This window comes from Neomonachus schauinslandi, chromosome 2 (genome assembly GCF_002201575.2).
Source record: "Neomonachus schauinslandi chromosome 2, ASM220157v2, whole genome shotgun sequence".
NCBI classification, from domain to species: domain Eukaryota; kingdom Metazoa; phylum Chordata; class Mammalia; order Carnivora; family Phocidae; genus Neomonachus; species Neomonachus schauinslandi.
Window position 1 is genome coordinate 147,923,254 of NC_058404.1, and position 9,667 is coordinate 147,932,920.

Here is a 9,667-nt window from a genome sequence, read left to right on the forward strand (position 1 = left end):
GTAAAGACCATGTTGATAGGACTTGGTTTTGTCCTAGCACTGAAGATAAAAGTGAAATGAATATATGAATAAGTTAAAAAAAGAAGCTTCCACAAAACCAGTGTGGATTCTCCACTATATTAACTATATTAGCACAAAATACAACATTCTTCAGAAGAATATAACAGAATGTAGAGCCTGTACTATACATCATTTGCAAAGTCAGCATATAATGAAAAAATTACTAAGTATGTAAAAAAAAAATCCAAAATGTATTAGTTAGGGTTTTCCAGAGAAATTGAACCAGTATTATATATCTCTTTTCTGTGTCTACAGTAGATCCTCAATCAAGATGGGTTTGAACTGTGTGGATCCACTTAAATGTGGATATTTTTTATAGTAAAGTACTGTAAATGTATTTTCTCTTCCTTATGGTTTTCTTAATAAAATTTTCTTTTCTGTTGTTTAGTTTATTGTAAGAATACAATAAATAATACATATACAAAATATGCCTTATGTTATCAGTAAAGCTTCTGGTCAGCAGTAGGCTATTAGTAGTTAAGTTTTGGGGAAAACAAAATCATATATGGATTTTTGACTGTGTGGGGGGTTGTACCCCAACCCTCATGTTGTTCAAGGGTCAACTCTGTATCTATATCCATATATCTTTATTGAGAATTATTATGAGGAATTGGCTCATGATATGGGGGCTGAGAAGTCCCACAATCTGCCATCTGCAAGCTGGAGACCCTGGATTGTTAATGGTGTAATTCAGCTTCAGTCCAAAGGTCTGAGAACCACAAGAACCATGGTAGAAGTCCCAGGTCAAAGAAATAGAAGATGAAATGAGATGTCCCAGTTCAAGGAGTGAGACAGAAAAAAGGGGCAAATTCCTGCTTCTTCTGCCTTTTGTTCTATTCAGGCCCTCAGTGACTTGGATGCTTCCTACCTACAATTGGGCAGGGCAATCTACTTCACTGAGTCTACTAATTTAAATGCTAATCTCATCCAAAAACACCCTCACAGACATACCCAGAAATGTTTAATCTTAGTGCTCTGTGGCCAGTCAAAATGACAAATAAATTAACCACTATACAAGGAAATATTACTCATACTCAAAAGTAAAATCAATCAATAGAAACAGACCCACAGCCAATCTAGGAATTGAAGTAAGCTGATAAGGATTTAAAAATAACTAGGATTTAACATGTTAGAGGATTTATGGGAGTATGATTAAAATATTGTCTGAAAGGTTTGGTAATTTCTGGAGAAAGAAGATTATTGTTAAAAAATCAAATAGTAATCCAAGAACTTAAAATTTTAAAAACTTAAAATAAAAATTCCCTGGATGATACTAATAGCAGAAGCAGATTATCTATAATAGAAAAAAGGATCAATGAATTTGAAGATCAATAGAAAATTTCCAAACTGAACAACTGAGAAAACTAAAATTAGCAAAGGCTCACTGATCTCAGGGATAGTATCAAGTAATCTAATATGTATGTTACTGAAGTTCTAGAATGAGAGAAGAGAGAAAATGGAACAGAAAAATAGTCAAAGAAATATTGAGAAGATTTTTCCAAATTTTATCAAAAACCAATGCACAGATCCAAGAAACTCAGGGCACAGCAAGTTGGATTAATACAAAGATAACTACATTTAAGTCTGTTGCAGTCAAATGCTAATACCAAAGATACAGAGAGAGTCTATTTTAAACAGCTTAAGGAAAGAAGGACACATTGCATATTAGGGAAACATTGATATTAATGATAGCTGCTTTTTCACCTGAACCAATGGAAGCTAAAAGATAATGTAATGGGCACCTGGGTGGCTCAGTCCAGTTAAGTGTCTGCCTTCAACTCAGGTCATGATCCCAGGGTCCTGGGATCGATTCCCACATCAGGCTCCCTGCTCAGTGGGGAGTCTGCTTCTCCCTCTACCCCTCACCCCTGCTCGTGATCTCTCTCTCTCTCAAATAAATAAGTAAAATCTTTTGAAAAAAGATAATGTAATAATATCTTTAAAATGTGACATTCAAGGAAAAAATATCAATTTAGAATTCTACACCCAGAAAAGATAATCTATAAAAATGTACACGTGATGAAGGAATTTTTAGGTAATAAAAACAGGAAATTCACAGTTATCAGACACAAACTGAATAAACTTTAAAGAGAGTTGAGGTTAAAGTGAGATTACACCAGGTGAAAATTCAGACCTATGGAAAAGAAGTAAGGAAGAGCACTGAAATTGCTAACTGTGTAAGTAAATATAGGGTTTTTTCCCCTTTTTAAAATCTTTTAAGAGTTAATAGACATATGTGGAGGCAAAATATATGAAAGTATTAGCACAAAGGAGAGTAGAATATAAATAGTATTATAGATTGTACTATAATTTTGTTAACAGAAAAAGAGGTAGGATACTAATTCTACATAGCCCATGATGAGTTAAGGATGTATAATATAATCCTCAAAGAAAACACTAAATGATATGAAATTTTTAGCTAAAAAGCCAATAAGGGAGATAGAAAGGAAAAATAATAATACAGGTTTAATTCAAAAAAGAGAGGGGAAACACCACAGGAGAGAACAAAAAGCAAGCGAGTAGACTTAATCCCAATCATATCAACAAATGCACTAAATTTGAATGGACTAAATATTCCAATTAAAGGACAAATTTTGAGGCTGGATAAAAAAGCAAGAGCCAACTAACTATATGCTGTTTATAAGACACATACTTTAACTATAAAGACATAGCTGAAAGTAAAACGATGGTAGAAGATATATCATGTAAACACTAAGCATAAGAAGCTGGTATGTCTTCATTAATATTAGACAAAGTAAGGTTCAAAACATGGTGTATTATTGGAGATAATTAGGGTCATGTCATAATTAAAAGATCAATTCCTCAAGAAAATACGAGTCCCAGATGTATATGCCCCTAAAATCAGAGCTTCAAAATACATGAAGCAAAAATTGACAGAAGTGGGGAAGAATAAACAAATCAGCAATCACAGTTGGAGATTTTCACATCTGTTTAACTGTCAAAATATAGGAAATTTGAATGAAACAATCAACCAAGTTGATCTACTGGTATTTGTAGAACGTGGGACCCAGCGACTGCATTATGTAAGTGCACAGAAAATATTCACCAAGACAGACCATAGTTTGAGGCAGTGACTAGTAACAAATTTTATAGGAGTAAAATGATATAAAATATCTGGTAGAGTGGAACAGCCACCGGGTATTCTGATGTTGTATTCTGAGGAGCAGCTAGCAGCATGATAGAACGGGCCAGAAACTGCTTATACCTGATGTGGACTGTGGAACAGAGGGGGAAGTTCAAGTCAAACATAGAAAGACATCCTTACTGAGCAACCAGGAGTGTCAGCTGTACCCAGGACGATCTCAGCGGCAGCAAGTACCTGTGGTAGATTTCTAGGTGGAACTGAGACAGGCATTCTTAGCTGAGACACCAAGAGATGGTTAAAGCAGTATTGGAACATACGGGTAGCTGATTTCTGAGTGAAAAACCAGCTTAGAGCTGATGCAGTCATGGTCAGGAATAAAGAACTAAAGAATGGGGTGTTTAAAAGGCCACTTAATTATTCGGGATATGTTAAAAGAATTTTTTTCCCTAAAAATTTCTCATGATAAACACATTGCAGAAAATTTTTTAAAAATAAAAGAACAGGACCTTGATGTTCTTACCCTGACACTTTTGTCTGTATTATTTTGATGTCATTGTTGTGCATGGTTTTTAGGTAGTTTTATGCATTTCTGTTGAGTTTCAAATTAACATTATGTGAACATACTTCATTATAAATGGCTGCTGAATATCCTGCTAATGAATGTTTTGTAGTTCCCTTTTGTGAGGAGACTTTGTTTTTTTGTTGTTGTTGTTGTTGTTTTATGTTTTTTCTGGTAGTTTGATAAAAGCTTCAGTGAATTGCTGTGCATAACAGATAGGATCATTTCCTTAGATATGAAGATATGAAATAAATTGAATCAAGGAATATAAACGTAAGGTACATTTTACAAAATTGTATTACAAAGTACTGTATTATTGTCTGTTGCCTTGAGAAAGTGGACTGCTAGTTACAATACACTTTCACCTGCACTGGTTGTTTTAATTATGTATCATTTGTGCCTACTGAGTTATAAATACACATCATATTCATTATCAAATAAGATGTGAAATACTTTCCCATGTTTATTTACTAATTATTCCTTTTTTGTTTTGTCTTTTTCTCACTTTTTTTTGTTTTCAACAATGTATTTGAATCAGCTGACAATATAATAAAAATATCTCTAAAAAGAATGTATTTTCTGATTTCAATGGGTATATCTTAAAATTAATAATAATAACATGTTGAAAATACTCAAACATTTAGATATTTAAAATCCATTTTTCAATAAAAAAGAAAGGAATGATTACAATTTTATATCTTTAATATGTTTATATAAGAATAAAAGAAATGTTTAGAATCAGTGATCTAAGTTAGGGGTTGGCAAATTATAGCCTGAGGGTCAAATATAGCCCATGCTTGCTTTTGTAAGTGAAGTTTTATTGAAACACAGCTAGATGCATTCATTGACATTACATCTAAATTCAATGTAAGAAGAAATAAAAAATTGAAGCAACCTTGTATTTAATAAAGTATAATTAAAAATATTCCCCTGAAGAAAGCTCTGGGCCCAAGTGGCTTTACTGGTGAGTTCTATCAAACATATAAAGAAGAAATAATACCAATATCACACAGACATACTTAGGAAGAACAAAACATTTCCCAGCTCATGTTATGAAACCAGCAAAACCCCAATATAAAAACTGCCAAGGATATTATAAGAAAAGAAAATTGCCAACTAATAGCATTCATGGACACAAATGTAAAAATCATTCATAGAATATTAATGAATTGAACCCAGTGATAAGAGAAAAAGCTTCTAAAGGCCTGGGATATAAGGGAATCTATTTTAGATTTCTTTCTAAGTCAGCGTGACTGTATATAAACTTTGTTTAAACTAAAAGCCTGATTTATGGCCCACCAAACGTACAATGTACACCCACTTTGTAAATGAGTAGCCTAAAGGAAAACCATCTAGTCCTTAAGATATTGATCAATGCTCCTACTCCCTGCATTCCCTAACATTAAAAGATTATTCCTACCTATATGTTAATCTATAATCTTCTGAGCTTTTACAAGATGTAAAAAGGCATATAACCTTGTAAAACTGTTCATTCTTTGGAGCACTTTCATCCCTGTGAAGAGCATGTTTTCTGGGCAGCTGTCCTAACTTAGGCTCAAATAAAACTCTCTTTCTTACTTTTAGAGATTCTAAAAGGTTTGTTCATTTTGTGTTGACACCAGCAATATTTTAAAAAGATATTGCATTACAACAAATTGGTGTTTTTTTTTTTCAGGAGTGTAAGGTTGATTCAACATTAAAAAATTAAACAATGTAATTCACCACATAACCAGATCAAAGGGAAAATTAATATTATTATTTCAGTAAATGCAGAGAAACCATTTGACAAAAGTTTCAGCTAAACATTCATAATAAAAATTCTCACCAATATAGAAATAAAAGGATTTCCACAATCTGATAATTTATGGGAAATGCATAGCTGACTTAATTGTGAAATAATAATTGCTTTCTCCCTAATATAAGGGGCACTGGAAACATGCCCACTTTTATTCCTCTAATCACCACTACAGTGGATACCATAGTCAGTGTAACAAGGTAAGAAGAATAATTGCAAACAAATAAATAGAAGCAAGTGAAATTATTTTTATTTCCAGAAAAATATTATATTTTGGTAGAAAATGATAGGGAATTCACAATATACTTATGGAATGTATTTAGCATGTATTTAGCTAAATGTATTTAGCATGATCATATCGTACAAGTGCAATGTATAAAAATCAACTGCCTTTCTATATACTGAGAATGGAAAATGAAATTTTAGAACATAATTTAAGAACATAAAATATTCAGAAATAAATTTAACAAATATTACAAAACATGTACATTGAGAGCCACAATACACTTCAGAGATACACTTAGAAAAGACCTAAATAAATAAATATATACATTGTTCATGAATCAAAACAATATTGTTAAGATATCAAGTCTTTACTAATTGATTTGGAAATTCAGCACAATTCTATTAAAACTCTGGCAGGGTAGAAATTAGTAAAATGTTTCTAAAATGTATATGGAAATGCAAAAGATGTAAAGTTATAGTAATGAAGACCATGTAGTATTGATGCAGAAAGAGAAAAGCAATTAAATGGAATAGAGTCCAAAAACAGATGCAGATGAAGTCTATTGATTTTCAATACGGGTACCAAGGCAACTCAATTAGAAAATGGTATTCTTTTAAACAAATGATTCTGTATAACATCAACTAGGTCTCTGTGTGAAAAAAAAATTATTCTTGACTCTATATTCATGCTCTATACAAAAAATAAAAGCTACAGACCTAAATAATATAAAAGCTATACCATTAAAAATTCTGTAAGAAAACATAGGAACATATATTCATTACTTTGGAGTAGGTGCAGATTTCTTTAATAGGACACAAGAGACACTTATCTTCGAAAAATTGACAAATTTAACTGCATCAACATAAAAAATGTATTTTTTTAAAAACCTCATTAAGAAATGAAAAGACAAGCTACACAATGGGAAAAGTATTTAAAATACATTTATTTGACAAAGTAGCTTCATGCATAATATATTAAAAACTCATAAAATTCAATCATAAGGAAGTCAACAAAAGACCTGAATATAATTTTTGGAAATGAAGATACACAAATGGCCAGTAAGCATAAAAAAGCTATATTGGTCATCAGGCAAATGCAAATTAAAACCATGAGATGCTTCTTCATACTTGTTAAAATAGCTAACATTAAAAAGAGAAATTTTGAACTATTTACTATATTAGACTAGCTGTAGACTTCACTATTTAATAGATTAGACTGAGATGTAGATGTAGGAGTCAGTGGTTATTTATAAGTACTTTTTAAAGTCAAAACAATAATCACGACAGTGTTCATGCAGCAACTTTTGAGAGAGAGGAAGGGATGGAGGTCAGACTCCATGAAGGTTAACCTTTGAAGGGATGTGTGGCCAAAGGGCAAGTCATGAAAATGATTTTTTTTAAAAGATGATTGTAGATGTTGGCGAGAAGGTGGAGAAACTGGAATTCTGACACACTGCTGATCGGAGTATAAAATGGTTATTTATAACATATACATATGATTTTGCTCTTCTTGGTATTTATTCAAGAGAAATGAAAATATATGTACATGAAAGGATTTGTATAAGAAGAACATTCATAGCAGCTTTATTTGTAATGTTCAGTAATTAGAAACAACACAAATGTTCTTCCATAGGAGAATGAAGAAAAAAACTGGTACTTTCATGTAATGTAATATACAACTGAAACAGTAACATGGATGAATCACAAAGCATTCTATTGAGTAACAGGCTCCAGATACAAAAGAATATAGAGTGTATGGTTTAATTTACATAAAGTTCCAGAACAGGCAAAATGAATATATACTGACAGAAAAAATTTTTTAAAGTAGTAGCCTGGCATGACAGTGGGAGATGAGATTGACTGGAAAAGAGCAAGAAGGACTTCCTAGGGGTGATAGAAATGTTCTGTATCTTGATGGGGTGGTGGCTACAAGGTATATACATTTATGTGTGTGTGTGTGTGTGTGTGTGTGTGTGTGTGTGTGTGAATAAAACTACATACCTAAAATCTGTGCATTACCAGTGATACTAGACCATGATGATAGATTAGATATGGATTTAATGTTGAAGGTGAAGTCATGCATGGATTCTATATTTTAGTCTTGAACTAAAGCTATTTTAGTACATTCGGATAAGAAGCAACCATTGAAGAAAGTTTTGAGGAGCATTGGAACCCATTCCCCATGAATTTGTGGCATGGTAAGTGTAAAAAATATAAAAGACCTCAAGACTGTAAAAATGTTTCTCTTAATTGAGTAGAAGTGTGATGTCCCCTCCCCAAAAGAAACATTTAAAGCAAAACAAAACAAAACATTGTGGATTATAAAATCTATGCAGAGCTTATTTTAGAGAAATTATTCTATGTAGATTTTTTTTCTGTTCAAATCAGTACATAATGAGTTGGTTGAGCTGCTTTTTTCTGCTTCACCTTTTTTCATTGGCCTGGGATGGGCAATTGGGATGTTAGGATTAAAACAAACAAAAGATAGTTTTTTGCTAGTATTCTGGTGATATTTCCATTAAGTGTACTTTTTTGTCTTCCTAACTTTGCTAACAAAAATGGTAGAGTTTAAAGTTCTTTTATAAAGTACTTTGAAATGTAATATATTTCATTGATAGCAATTATAGTATTCAGGTTTTCAAACATAGTTGTTGCTCATGAATACCTTAACATGATTTAACATCTTCCTGAAACAGATTGGATCCTGAACAGTCAGAGATTAGAGAATTTATTTTTTAAGCTAAGTCACTACATTGGATCTGTTAAAGCTATCCAGAGTAATAAGGTCCTAGTAATATTGCCTAGAATAAATAATTTCAGCATACTTAGCTTAATATGAATGTTTTTATCAAAATATTTATTCTCAGAGTAACAATGTTTAACATTGCATTATTTTATGTAATACTTCTCCATTTTATGCTTTTACCTGTTACTGTTGTATTTATGTAATCCTCATATTTTTCACAGTATTTATTATTGTAACCCCTGATATTGCCAAACTCTTTTTTTTTTTAAAGATTTTATTTATTTATTTGACAGAGAGAGACACAGCAAGAGAAGGAACACAAGCAGGGGTAGTGTGAGAGGGAGAAGCAGGCTTCCTGCTGAGCAGGGAGCCCGATGCAGGGCTCGAACCCAGGACCTTGGGATCATGACCTGAGCCAAAGGCAGAAGCTTAACGACTGAGCCACCCAGGTGCCTCTGATAATGGCCAAACTCTTGACTTGATTTTAGTTTGATGCTTAGAGTTTTGTAGTTTTCCCTGAGTTCTGCTTCTCTTCACCGTCCCTTGAACAGAGTAGCTATATTGTGCTCATCTCTCCTCTTTCGTCTCTGACCACCCCCTTTCTCCTCCTCCTTGAAGAGAAGTTGAGCGTGTGCCTGTTTTCTAAACACTCAGCATCAACTACCTCATGCAATTTTTTCAGTGACCTTGTGAACTCTTGGAATTTGGGGACACAATGTTCTCAAGTGCTGAATAACTGCTTTCATCAGACATCTTGATGTATGAATCTCTATATCATGTCCAAAGTAAGAGGTCAGTCAGTTACCCAGAATTACATTCATTCAATTCACCAACTTAGGGGAAAAGGAGAAAATATAAGATGAAATAGAATATGTGATTATTGGGTTGCTCTTCCACAGGGTAAGTAGCAGTTTTTAGAGTCATAATGTTACTAAATTCTGGAAAAGATATGATTCTAGGAATTTTGATCAACTTTAAAGCCTAGAATACTAACCAAATTTGTTTGAAACCACTTAACACATTCATGTATTCATTTTCTTTCTGTGTGCATGCACTCACACACATCAACTCACATCTACATACAAATATATAAAGCATATTAAATGTCAGTTTTCCTGTTTTCTCAGAATTTCAGCTGTAGCTCCAAAGCTAAGAAAATAAGAAGTTTCCATAGTA

The 9,667-nt window shown here is 32.6% G+C and overlaps 1 pseudogene; it reads left to right on the plus strand.

The window, feature by feature from the left end:
* Positions 1 to 3,256: 3,256 nt before the first annotated feature.
* On the plus strand, positions 3,257 to 3,465 carry LOC110591365 (annotated as a pseudogene).
* The last annotated feature ends 6,202 nt before the right edge of the window (positions 3,466 to 9,667 follow it).